At 35.5% G+C, this 11332-nt stretch overlaps 1 pseudogene across 1 annotated transcript; it reads left to right on the top strand.

The window, feature by feature from the left end:
- The first annotated feature begins 9689 nt into the window (after nt 1-9689).
- Nucleotides 9690-10403, top strand: LOC306667937 (transcription factor BTF3-like; annotated as a pseudogene). The gene has a single exon. The product of its transcript is annotated as a transcription factor BTF3-like (transcript).
- The last annotated feature ends 929 nt before the right edge of the window (nt 10404-11332 follow it).

Raw genomic sequence — 11332 nt, 5'->3', positions numbered from 1 at the left:
TATTGAAAGGCCTTGGTTCTTCTCCACATAAATAGGTGAGCATCCTCACAATGTGTCAGTTAGCTTTCCCCAATGTGATACAAAAGACCTTGGACCAAAAAAGTTATATTTTTTTATGACTAAGTAACCCAACAAGATTTTCACCACATTCTAGTCATTAAAATCTCACAAGTCCAACCTACATTCACTGATAAAGAAATTAGCCTCCTCCTTTTAAAGGAAGAAATAGCAATGGATATACAGAAATATTTTCAAATAGCCAAAAACAACATGAAAAATTAGGCTCTTTTTTATTTTAAATTTAAAAGAATGGCTGTATTAGTTCAATATCTAGTAAATTCACTTAAACATATTTTTCAGTAAGCTGATTCTTCTTTTTATTTTCTTTCTCTTCTTCCTCCTCCACCTCCATCTTCTAAGATCTACTATTTTAGTCAATAAACGACTTCAGTTGTCTGTTTTGGAACCTAGTAGATACGGCCTAATTGTTTCTTTCAAGGTCAACACCAAACTGTGGAAGTCAGTCTAAGTTTTCTGAGTGACAGGTTTGCTCATCTTATTTTTAGTTATTTTTAAATAACCCATCAGTGACAACAGCTTGGCTTTTATTCCTAAGCATTGTGATTGTGAGTATAAAATTCAGAGAAGTGAGTTTCTAGTGAATATGAAACAGAGAGTAGAGTGGGGGGAAATTTATGAAAACTTAAAGTGACAAGGTCATAGAGAGAATTTTGACACCCACATAGTATAAATTTGGTGCATGATGTGGTAAAAGAAATTGAATTGATGACTAGATAATGCACTACAGACCTTTCAAATAGCAGGAGCAAAAGTCATTTTTTTTCTTTTATTTCTTATTTATTTTAATTAATAATGTATGATGGTGATCTCAGCAGTTTAGCACAGCAAGTTCCAATTCTCTCATTTTCTATCTGCAGTATAGAGATGTGACTCTGCTGTCAATACAGGTTGTGGCATTTGTTATATAATAAAAACCAAACCATATTTAGTGTGGCTAACTTTTCTCTCCACAACAAAAGGATATATTTATATTGTTGTCTATGCTGAGAGATGATGTCATGTCATGGCTTGAGATAAGAGGGTGAAGTTATATAGTGGGCAGAGGCAGAGCCTTAGAATCATTGTATAGAATGAAATAGAAAGGGAAAAGAAAAAATATCTCTTAGATGTTCATAGGATATATGATATATGTAAAATAATCTATTAAAGATGCGTACAATATTGTCTGTGGCATGAAATTACTGTATGTTCTATTAACCTGTTTAATATTTAATTTCAAGTAAATTAGTTTTTGAAAACTAAATTGTTTAGACCTAGGCCAGGTGGAACTTTTCAGATAAGTAAATATCTTTGCTTTTCTTGAGGTAGATTTTTACTACACTTTCCAACCAAATTACAGTGCACAGTCATCAGGAGAACTTTCATTTACACTAAGGGTCAGAAACCTCAAAAATAGTGATAAAAGAATAAGAAAGAAAGTGCTACCCAAGAATTCTAATGCTTATTTTACCTCAGAGAGTTTGGTAGTTTTCTCATATTTTAATTATGAAGTAGGCATTCTCGTTGTAACTTGCATTTGGAAAAATTTTAAGTAGTTTCTTAATAAAAATAAATTCAGTTGCCAAAAACTAACATGATTCTCTGTGTTTATTCTACACAATTTATAAAAATAGGAATCCCCTGTGAGCATGAAAGCAGTGTCGACTTTGTGATTTAGATCTGTATATCTTAATGTTAGATAGTTTAACGTAATAGCCAGTTTTGTGACTTGTGAAAAAAAATGATCAACCCATAACCAATTTCTAGATTCATTCAGAGAACTGTGGAGAAACTGGAAAGATTCACTTAACTATTTCTAAAGACCAAGTGGCTTCTCTGATAAGTGACTAAAACAGATAATTGATAGCAGTGTACGACTGCGTTCAACCCTAAGCATTTTCTAGAAGACGACAGGTTCTAGGTAATATGAAATTCTGTGAAGAAAGGCAATGCTTGAATTAAATAATTCCATCACCCAGAAAATTGGTCTAACACAAAAATTAAAATTTCCAAGTTTTCCTAAAGCCCCAGCAGGCAAATCCCATTGCATTTTCCTCCACAGTCTTTTTCTTATGGGAAAGAATGTAAGATCTAAGATGGTACAAGGAAGAGACTAAAAGTCCTAAGTCCTATCTGAGTTTTGTCAGACTAAGAGTGGAGTCAGCTGCTAGGAGGAAACACTGCTGTCGTTTTTGCACAAGTAGAACAGAACCTGCAGGCTGGGAGTGTGGTTCAGTGGTAAAGAGCTTGCCTAGTATGCTCAGGCCTTAGGTTCTAACCCAGCACCACCACCACCACCATCCCCAAAAAAGTCAGCCAGGATAAAGGAGGCTTTGCCTTATGAGCATTGATTTCTAATTAAAATCTTCTCATGATCTGTCTGAATATAGAAGCATGCTAGAATCTATCAATGTGGCCCACAGAGAAGTGGTCAGGAAAGAGTTACCTTATAATGTTTTGTGCCATTTCAGATGGATTGGGGAATCTAGGTGCTGTTTGATATTGCAATTCAAGAAGTATCAAAGAAGGGTTAGTGTCAAAGTCGACCTAAAAGCTCCTTTCTTTCATCTAAAAGACAGGTTTTACTATACTCTTCCTCTCATTTTTTTTTTCAGAGGAGGGCAAGAGCATAGAAAGGGAGCAAAGAATATATTCAAAGTGAAGATACATGCAGGTAGAGGGAGAGGACCTTACACTTGCAAGGGTGAAAGAATTTTGAGAGGGATGCATGAAAAGAAGCAATGATGTCACCAATTCCAGTAGCATCTCCAGAGCAGCAAGAGTCATAGAGATAAATAAACAAGTGGTCAAGTCTGAGCAATTGCAGAAATAAACTGTCATGAAACACTGGACACAGAAGTACTGAAAAATTAAGAGACAAAATATGAGAGAGGATTCCGAAAGGCTGTAATGTTTACGGGGACACTTTTCCTTAAGATCTTGATTTTATACCGTAAGAAGAGCTTGAAAGAATGAAAGGTGTTCTGTGTGTAAGGGGTTTTTTTTGTTTTTTATTTTTTGTTTTGCTTTGTTTTTTATCTTTTTTCCTTGGACAGTCAATAGTTTTGATTTCTAGGGACCCAGAGAGATCTTATGCCCCTGAGATATCAAGTCTTCCTTATTTAGATAAAACTTCAGTTTTTCTATTTTGGAGAAAGTGGGTAGAAGTATGAGGATGCTCTTCAGATTTGCAAAGGTGATGGACTTGGAAGAGAGCACTTTGGATCTTCCCTGAAACAAGACAAGGAAGAGGTTGGGGGGAGATAGTTGTAATTTCTTGAGTAATGATATGTACCCCACTGTTTGTTCTTAACAGGACAGAGGAGAAGGGAGGCAGGTACCTGTGAAATCTAAACAGGGTCCTGAAGAGTGGCAGCGTCAGCTATGAGTGAGATTCATCCCTGAGCCTCCCAGAGCGAGTATTGACAGAGACAGGAAGACAATATCATTGGTCCTGTGGTGGAGGACAAAAGGACAATGATGCCATTTAACCACGACTTGAGGATCAAACCTTCCTGTGTTCCAAGCACCTGTGAGTCTCAAAGGTTCTCGTCATGGTGAATCCAAGTTAAACTCGGTTTGCTTTTAAATAATATGGTACTTATTGCGCCTGGATGTTGGAGAGTAAATACTTGCTTGTTAAATGCATGCATTATGCTGAGAGCACTGTGTAAGTATGGCATGGATTTTATTTGTACATGAAAACAATCTTACAACTGCAGAGATTTGAAATGGAAATCTAATGGGTTTCTTCTTATAGTTAAAAAAAAAAGCAAGAGTAAAATGTCAATACACGAAGGAGAGTATATCAGAAATAAATAAGATTTCCGTGAATGGTAGAAAATAAGCAAAATAAAATAGAAATGTCAAGCAACGATCCTCTGTCCCTGAGATCTCTGATAACATGGAGACAATGATGTACATAGCAGAAGCCAGTGCAACCAAGGAGGCTGGACAGACCCTCAACAATCTTTCTGTATTATATACTCCTTGTCGCATTCTAATGCTTTTTGCTTACTCTTTTTCTTTTTGCATTATCTTGAACTCTTAACTCCACTTCCTTAAATATCAAAACTTTTATCTTAATTTTACCACTTTTTTTCTATCTTCTTAATCTTTTTTTTCTTACATTGAGCATTACTTTGTTCAAACATAATAAATTCTCAAACTTGTAGTTTCAAAACCTTAGCTTCTGGTTTTAATTTTTATTTTATTTTTTTGTCTCATTTCAGCCAATCCTGTTTGGTAATAATTTTTCTTGCATTCTGGTTTTTAGATTTCCCTCCTTTTATTAACCATGCTTTCCTCTTCTTAAATGTATCTGCTTTCTTTTCTATTTTCATGACATATTAAAGATGACTGAATAATAGAATGGTCACCATGTGTGAGAAGATGGCATCTTTCTTTGTTATTCCTGTTTTGATATCTATCACCTTCTTTTTCTGTTATTTGTTCTTAAGTGCATTTTTGTATGAGTGTTGTGATATGGGAATACAATTTAATTTTGTTCCATTCACATAATTAATTGTCCCATTGCCATTTATGCAAATATTTTTGCCCCAATGATTTCAAATACCACTTGTTATTTATTATGGTTTTTCTATAGGTGTCAGTCAATTTCATAAACACACTAATGTGTTTTTGTTGGCCAATTTTTTTAAAACTATAAATATATATTATATATTGTGTTAATTATGTACAGAGAGAGTTATATAGTTATATTCAGGTATACACACAGTTATATGAATATCTACATATGTAAGGAACAACTATATAAAAATTCAAGAAGAGTCAGAATTGGGATTACATGATAGAGTTAGAAAGGTGATACAACTGAGAGAACTAAAAAAATGTTTCAGAACTATTGATATTGACCTATTTCCTAAACTCAGTAGCATACATACAATGTATTTACATACAAATAGCTATTGAATTAGACATATGGATTATGCATATATACCTTTTGCACATTTTCAACAGTAAATACATGAGTAAAATAATTCATTATTCATATTTGTTAAAATGCAGAATTCATATGGAATGCAAATAGAGGTTTTAAAAGGATAAAGTAAAAAAATTCTGTTTAGTTCAGACAAGTTTCAGATGGCTGTGAAACACCCATGTGCTGATAGATATTCATTTCTGGAGCTCAAAGGAGGAGTCTGCTCTAGACATAAGTGTAAGAATCTTTAGAATGCAATTGGTATTTAGCCAGTGAATGAGTGTGGAGAAAAAGAAAATGGTTCAATATTGAACTCTGAATACAACTTTTCTTCAGAAGTAAGAAAGAAAAATCCAACTAAAGACAGCAAAAATTATTGCCAAAAGAAATAGGAGAAGGCTCTTTCAGGGAAGACCAAAGGAGATCATCTTTCAATAAACACCGATGGACAATCATAGTAAATTATGTTGAGAGATCTAGGAGGACAAGTTCAAAGACAGAGGCCACTGTGACTTGATAGGAGCAGAGACATGATGACAGCAGTTTCAAAGTATTGAGGGACAACTGGAGTATTCTACCCTAAGAAATTCTTCACAAATCTTGTCTCTTCTCTCCCTGAATACAATAAATACACAATAAAATTTATAAAAATAGCCAGGCAAGCAATAATAACCACCTAAATCAATAAATGTAGAACCGCAAAAGTGTAAAATTTTATACCAGACTAAGACAAGAGAACATAGCATGAGTCCTGAACCTCCCCATGTCTCAGAACTGGTATTTGTGCAAAATTAATTCCCAGCAACACCCCAGAATCTTGAATGGAACAACAAAGGTTGCACACTCTATTTTTATTCTTCTAACCACAAAGCAAAGGAAACAATATCTGGAAAGAAGGCAGTAAAATGTGGAAGGAAACCAAAGAAGGTAACTCACTTTTACAGAAAAGAAGACTTCAGGACTACACTTCACATAAGAAAAATAAAGTCATGTGGATTCAGAATGCACCAAAGCAAGTCATTGCCTTTTAAAAAGGCAATGAAATTCACGTCTCAGGCTTCCCTTCTAAGATCCTGAACATACCTTTGTATTCATAATTTTTCATTTCTTTTCCTAATGAGGGATATTAATTTAGTTAATTGCATTTGTAAACTCACCAAACTTCAATTCATTCTTGTCTAACTAGGAAGCATAAACTTGGATATAGTACATAAAAAAATTCAGAATGAAAAGAGTAAAGATTCTACTACTGCAAATGGTACCAACACTACCTTTCACTCTCATTGCTGTCCCCTTGCCCACAAAAACTAGGGACAATTTGTTCAGACTTCATGAACCGTATCTCACAGAGAAAACAAAGCTGGCCCCCAAACTGTGTTACTATCTGGCCCCATAGTTGTGTTGATCTCACAATTATTCAAATAAATGGAGTATCTAGGCAGAGAAGAGCAGGTATAAGTAAGAAAAGAAATTGGCTAGAACTCAGAAATATGGCTACATCTAACTGCGAAGGGCATTGGGAAATGTAGTCATTTTATTTAGTCCAGAAGAAAGAAATGGTCCAGAGAGAAACTTTTGCCTCAGATGAACTGTTAAAGTTTGAATGATGGAGATCATAGCATACAATAATTTCCGGTTGTAGAGAAAGCAGCCTATTTGTGATATGATTGTTGAGCCATGTAGATTGCAAATCAGAAATGTTTTAAGTTAACAATCTTAAACCTACAATCAACATGCATGTGTGAGAAGGTCTGTGGATGCTTGGGTCAGTTTAGGTAATGTTAATAGTAGTATGGAATATGCCTGTAATCCCAACTACCCAGGAACCTGAGGCGGAGACTGGGGAATCATAAAACTGAACCCAGTAGCCTGGGCAACATAGCAGCAAGGCCCCTATCTAAAAACAAACAAAGAAACAAAAAACAAACAAAAAATAAAACCACAGTAGTAAGGAGATGAGACAAGAATGTCAATATAAATGTCAGTATATAAACTACGAAGCTACTACATCTTGTGGTAACCGAGGAAGCTGCTCTGAGCATAAAGGAAGAACACAGAAGAAGCAAAAAATTAAAAATGGAGCAAATACAAATGTAAGACGATTGGTGATTGATTATAAAAGATAAGTGAAGAGGAGGAGAAAACGATGACTTTCTTATTTCTAGCTTAAGCAAAGAAATGGCTAGTTATGTCATCATCAAATATAAGAAACATTGCCAGAGGAACATAGATATTGTGACCTGGATTTCAAAACATTTTTAATGGAGGGAAAACATAAAGTAATTATTCAAATAGATATGTTAGATTAAATATCTGCAGGACAAAAAAAAGTTGAATAAAGATGTCTGTATTATAGATATGGAGGGATATCAACATTTATGGTTGGGTAAAGATTGAAGAACTGGAAAATATCCTGGCGGGGGGGAAACAGCCAGATGGTGAACAAAAAACCACCAGGAGTCTGTATTACAAGAGTCATATGACAAGAAAAGAGATAAATCAGTAGCAGGGAAAGATGCCAACAGGTAAGTAAGAAAGATTCAAAAAGCTTCAGTTGCTGTTTATGACAAGGGTCACACGCAATTGCCACTTTAGTTGTCCAGAATGTTCTGGGATGAGACCTACTAGGTTTTCAGATCTTCTGGAACATTTGAAAATCATTCCATTATATTCAAGTTTGTCTTAATATGATTGTATTCATAATCTATCATTTAAAATATTTATTTCAGATGTAGGAACTTTAATAACAAATTGTTGGGTAATACATTTAAGCATATTAAAAACTAAAAAAATCAGCATCTGCATATACCATCTTCAATACTGGTACTAGTTCATATTTTTAAGTATATTCTAAATACTCAACAATAGTGGAGAAATAACAGTAAAATGAAAAACAAAGAAAAACCTTCACAGATAAGTACTGTGAAGCTCATCTTCCATGAAACAGAGTATCTATGAAAATGTAGTAAACAGCTTTCGGGATTAGTAAGATAAACTTCAATATCCTAATAAAAAATTAAAATATGTATAGTAAATGTACCTTATGAGACTATATTTTTTCAAAAGCTAAAACAAAAAATATTTTTCAAAGTAAAAAAAAATGTACCTAATTCACTAAAAGGAATTTAACTTAAGCAACTATTGATCTTATCAGATTATTGAAGAAATAGGGAGTCCTTTGATGATTTAGAATATGGTTCTCCAAAGTCTGACTGCTTTATTACCAATTTTAGAAAAAAAAATAGTACATGCTGTTAATCAAAAATAAGTTAAATATTTTTAAGATACATACTTCCTCTGCTTAGTGCTGAAATGATTTTGAGACTCAGAAAATTCAAAATTACTTTGACAATAAAGGGCATTATGCTAAGTATTTGTTTACTTTTATCATTTTTCCTCTTCTCTTCCCTTTCTTGAGGCAGCCTTAAGTTAATAATATGTCCCTGTCCCTACTGAAATGCTACATATATGGGTCACAAGGTGTCCTGGACACTAGCTCTTCAAGATTGTGCAGATTATTTTCAATTCTGGGATCACAGAATTCTACATCTTCATGTTTTTGCTCTTATTCACAGGGATCATCCAGTAGACAGTACAGTATTGGGAGGTCTGTGAGACAATGCGGTGACTGGCCAGAGAATTTTAAAAGTTTCCTTAAATTGTTCATTGGTTCATCAGCCTTAGCTACCGTAGAAATGTAGGAGAACTCAGTAGTACATTTTCTCAGATTTACAAACCAAAGTCAATGATAGATTTTTATGAAACTAACTCTCTTTTGAAATGAGGCAGTTATTCACACTTATAGAACTAAATAAAAGAACCCCAAATGGAGTATTTTTAGCCATTATACCTGACTATGGATTCCTCTGAATGATGTACTCCAATCCTAATTAATTAAGTCATCTCTATTAATTCTAAAAATATGGTTCCACCTGGCTGTTAAGAGCACAGTTACAAGTAAACAAAGAAAAGGGGTTAAGAGCATGAACAATGGAAAAAGACTGCACAGCTTTGAATCTTGGCTGTACAATGTCTGTAAGGTTAGCATAAAGATACTTACATGTTTTGTGCCTTGATTTCCTCATCTGTAAAATGGGAATTACAATGGTATCTTTCACAAATGATTCGGTTTGGTTTAAATTAATTAATATATGTAAATTAAAACTTAAGACAGAGCCTGTTATGAAATAAGCTTTATCTAATATTAACTTACATAAACATTGGCTTGAATACATTTTTTCTCTCATTTTCAAAAACTGAATTCCTCTTAAATTTTTGTAATTAATTTGTTGTTCAAATCTCAACCAGTATCTTTTGCTATCTTCTAGCAAAAGGAAGAAGGAGGAGAGAAGGAAGAAGGAAGGAAGAAGTAGGGAGGGAAGGAAGGAGGGAAGGAGGGAAGGAGGGAAGGAGGGAAGGAGGGAGGGAAGGGGGGGAAGGAAGGAAGGAAGGAAGGAGGGAGGGAGGGAAGGAGGGAAGGAGGGAGGAAGGAAGGAAGGAAGGAAGGAAGGAAGGAAGGAAGGAAGGAAGGAAGGAAGGAAGGAAGGAAGGAAGGCTCTCTAGCTGCCATCTTGTGTCCCTGCATGCTTGCGCCTAATCTCAGCTGCTCTGCCAGAGCCGCAGCCTCCCCCAACCCCACCCAGCACCAACCCAGGTCCCCCTGCAGTCCCATTTCTGCTCCAACAAGATGAAAGAAACTATCATGAACCTGGAAAAAATCTCCAAACTGCAGGCACAAATGCACATTGGTGGGAAAGGAACTGCTCACATAAAGAAAGTGGTTCATAGAACGGCTACAGCAGAAGATAAAAAAAAATTCAGTTCTCCTTAAAGAAGTTAGGGGTAAACAATATTTCTGGTATTGAAGAGGTGAAGAGGTTTACAAACCAAGGAACAGTAATTCACTCTAACAACCCTAAGGTTCAGGTATCTCTGGCAGCAAACACTTTCACCATTGCAGACCATGCTGAGATAAAGCAACTGACAGATAGATATGCTACCCAGCATCTTGAACCAGCTTGGGGCAGACAATTTGACTAGTCTAAGGAGACTGGCTGAAGCTCTGCCCAAACCATCTGGGGATGGAAAAGCACCACTTGCTACTGGAAAGAATGATGATAATGAAGTTCCAGATCTTGTGAAGAATTTTGATGAGGCTTCTAAGAATAAGGCAAACTGAACTGATCAACTTCTGAAGAAGACAAGCTTGAAGAGGTTACTGGGAGCTGCTATTTTATATTATGACTGCTTTTTAGAATTGTTTTGTTTATGGATCTGATAAACTCTAGATCTCTAATATTTTTAAGTCCAAGCACCCTGGACACTGGAGCTTTTTTCAGTTTTTGCTTATACACAATTTATTCTTTGCAGCTAATTAAGCTGAAGAAGCCTGGGAATAAAGTTTGAAACAAAGGTTAAAAAAAGAAAAAAGAAAAACAAAACTTCAGAGGGTACAGCCAGAATCTGAGAAATTTGACACATTAATTCATTAAACAAGCATTTTTAAGTGCTTATTATGGACTAGGTGTCTACAGTTTTTTGATTAGAAAATATGAGTAAGTCTGTCCTCAAGAGCTGCTCCTTCATATTTGAAAATTGCAAGTGGCTAAGCTAAAACCAATGGATGCTAGAAAGTATATATGCAGACTGTGGAGGATAGTAGTCAGCTTTCCACTGCTGTGGAAATACCTGAAAAATGAAGTCAAAGGAGGAAATATTTATTTTGACTCACAGTTTCAGAGGTTTTAGTCCTTGGTTGCTTGTCCTCATTGCCTTTGGGCTTTGTGGCAAAGCACTGTGTTATGATGGATACATGTGACAGAGGAAACCTACTTATCCCATAGTTGTCAAGAAACAAAGAAAGGTGGGAGAGGACCAGGGTCCCAGTATTTTCTTCAAGAATACCCGTGATGACCTACCTTCCTTCCACCATAATGTCCCATCTCCAAAGTGTCCCATCACCTCCCAGTATGCCATGAGTTGGGGACCAAGCCTTAATATGTGAACCATAGAGGGACATTTAAGACCAAATCATAACAAGTAAAGAATGGAGGCAGTTGGTGGGGTGGGCAGCCAAGTCATCTCAATGGGAAGCAGAATTCACAGGGGTGATCAGATCCAAATGGACCCCTGAAACCTGTCTGAAAACCTCAGCCTATGTCAGGGGTAAAACATAGAACCTATCAAGAAGCATTATAAAAACCTCTGCCATTTAAAATTTGATTCATAATAAAACTTTATCTTGACGTTTTTCTGAAGAGTTTAGGTGGCAGCATGAGGTTAGATGTCATGCTCTCCCTCAATTCTAAGACAGAACCAGTGATTGCATTA

This window comes from Sciurus vulgaris, assembly GCF_902686455.1.
Source record: "Sciurus vulgaris genome assembly, chromosome: 8".
Taxonomy (NCBI): domain Eukaryota; kingdom Metazoa; phylum Chordata; class Mammalia; order Rodentia; family Sciuridae; genus Sciurus; species Sciurus vulgaris.
This window is presented reverse-complemented; position numbering and strand designations above follow the sequence as displayed.